General features: G+C 35.6%; 1 non-coding gene across 1 annotated transcript; it reads left to right on the forward strand.

Annotated features, from left to right (window-relative positions):
- The first annotated feature begins 912 nt into the window (after window positions 1–912).
- On the forward strand, window positions 913–1,019 carry LOC121225215 (small nucleolar RNA R71). The gene has a single exon (XR_005923133.1). It is a non-coding gene; the product is annotated as a small nucleolar RNA R71 (small nucleolar RNA).
- Window positions 1,020–2,727: the final 1,708 nt, after the last annotated feature.

A 2,727-nucleotide genomic window follows, 5' to 3' on the forward strand; every position in this document is an offset into this window, starting at 1 on the left:
AATTGTTCATCTGTGCAGTATTTCTTTGTTGCTTTAGGGTATGGCACGCGAGGTGTATATTCTCTGCTTACCGATTTTTGCTTATTCTGGCTTTCATCCACCTTATCTTTACTTACCATGCCTTCTTGCCTTGGTTCTAGGTTGGAATCAACTAGCCCTTCGTCATCTCTAACAGTAATCACATGGAGTTGCTCTCTTGGGTTAGTCTCAATATTACTAAGCAAACTATCTTGTGGTCTTTCAGTGATCAGCTTAGCAAGCTGACCTATTTGGTTTTCGAGCACTTGAATCGACGCTTGCTAATTTTTAAGCGTTGTTTCAGTGTTTTGGAAACGTTTTTCTGACACTGAGATGAATTCCGTTAGCATCTCCTCAAGGTTCAACTTCTTTTCCTGCTGGTAAGGTGATTGAAAGCCTGGAGAGGGTTGTGGTCTTTGATTGCCTTGACCACCCCAAGAGAAATTGGGATGGTTCCTCCAACTTGCATTGTAAGTATTATTAAAAGGGTTATTCTGAGGCCTAGAATTGTTACCCATATAGTTAACTTGTTCGTTAGTATTGCTAGGGTCGTAGGCTAGGCATTCTGGATTATTCATTCCTCCTCCACTTATGTCACAGTACATCACCGGATGTACCTACGTAGAGACACATAAACTATCAATCTTTTTATTTAAAAGCTCTATCTGGTTTGATAACATGGTGACCGTGTCGAGGTTGAAAACACCAGCTGCTTTTGTCGGCTTTGTCCTCATGACTTGTCACTGATAATTATTCAGTGACATCTCTTCAATAAACTCATAAGCCTCTTCAAGTGTTTTGTTATTTAGGGTCCCGCCGGCGGCTGCATCAATTAACTGCCTAGTTGAGGGGTTCAAACCATTGTAAAAAGTTTGAACCTGTAGCCATAAAGGTAACCCATGGTGAATGCACCTTCTTAATAAGTCCTTATACTTCTCTCATCCATCGTAAATAGTTTCTAAATCCATCTGCACAAAAGAAGAGATATCATTCCTCAACTTTGCCGTTTTAGCTGGCGAAAAATACTTTAGTAAAACTTTTCGGTCATTTGTTCCCAAGTAGTAATGGAACCTCTTGGTAACGAGTTCAACCACTGTTTAGCTTTGTTCCTCAATGAAAAGGGAAATAACCAAAGGCGAATGACATCATCAGAAACGCCATTTATTTTGAAAGTATCATAGAACTCTAAGAAGTTGGCCAAATGAGTATTCGGGTCTTCATCCTGCAAACCATCAAACTGAACACACTATTGAATCATTTCTATAGTGTTAGGTTTCAGTTCAAAATTATTTGCAGCAATTGCAGGGCTAACAATACTCGATTTAGCCCCAGCTAGATTAAGCTTAGCATAGTCGTACATAGTACGAAGAACAGGATTCTGATTTACAGGATTTGCATAAACCACAGAGGGTAGCGGATTATTATGATTTTCTATCATCTCCTCGGCATTATTGGTATCCTCCTCATGCTCTTCCTCTATATACTATAGACTTTGCCTTATTTCTTTACGATTTCTGTGAGTTGTGCTTTCAATTTCGCTGTCAAAAAGCAATGGTCCCGATGGATTTCTTCTGGTCATAAACTAAAGAAACCTACCAGAAGCAAATAAAAGATAAGTTAGTAAATTTAAATAAAAACAAAAAAAAGTTGCAATAAAAATAAAAATGGCCAAAGTAATAAAAATCAAGCGTTTCTAATATCTTAGTCCCCTACAACGGCGCCAAAAACTTGATGATCGTTTTATGAAACACTAAACTAGACTACGATCACGAAAAAGGCAAGCACACCTATCAAATGGTAGTATAGCTATGGTGAGTCTAGAATATCGTATCCACAAGGACTAAAAGTACTAGTATTAACTATCTTTCTATTATTTAGCCTAGAATAGAAGGGATTTTGTTTTAATCTAAATTTAATTAAACTACTTAACTAATAAACATGATAGAAAGTGAAGAAAATAATTGAATAAACCAATAATAAAGACAATAACCAAAGAAGAATCCACTTAGACTTCACTTACTATTCTGACTCTAAATCAAATAATTTATTCACTTCTCTTGATCTGTAGAAATTCCTAAATTATGTTAATATCTCTTTCGAGACTAAAAACAACTGACTCTAGGTTGATTAATTGAAATCTCTTTCTAATTAAAACCCTTATTGTCACATTAACTCGAGCTATGGATTCCCTTATTAGATATGACTCTAATCTGGCAGATTTATGTCGTCCTATTTCTAGAGTTGCATGCAAATCCACTTAATTATGGTAGATCTACTCTTAAATAGGGACTTTTGCTCCTCTGAATAAGTACATCAACTTGAATTAATATCCTGAAAATATTAGATCAAGAATTAAGAACACATAATTAAGAACAAGAACAAGTATTTATCATTAAATTCAGAACATTAAATAATAAAATCCATCATAGGTTTCATCCTCCCTAGGTATTTAGGGAGTTTAGTTCATAATGTGAAAGGAAAACATCTCAAATTTAGAAAAACAACAAGACATAAAAAAAACCCAAATAAACTTCAAAAGAAATTTGAAAGATCTTCAATCTTGAGGTGGATCTGCTTCTGAAACGATTCCAACAACTTCCTTCGATTAATTTCTGCTTTCTGTTTTGTGTGCCCCCTTAGGTCTACTTCTAGTGTGTTTATATAGACTTTAGAATGCTCAAAAACCCTAAAATTTGGCTTTTTCCACGT

This window comes from Gossypium hirsutum, chromosome A03 (assembly GCF_007990345.1).
Source record: "Gossypium hirsutum isolate 1008001.06 chromosome A03, Gossypium_hirsutum_v2.1, whole genome shotgun sequence".
NCBI lineage: Eukaryota > Viridiplantae > Streptophyta > Magnoliopsida > Malvales > Malvaceae > Gossypium > Gossypium hirsutum.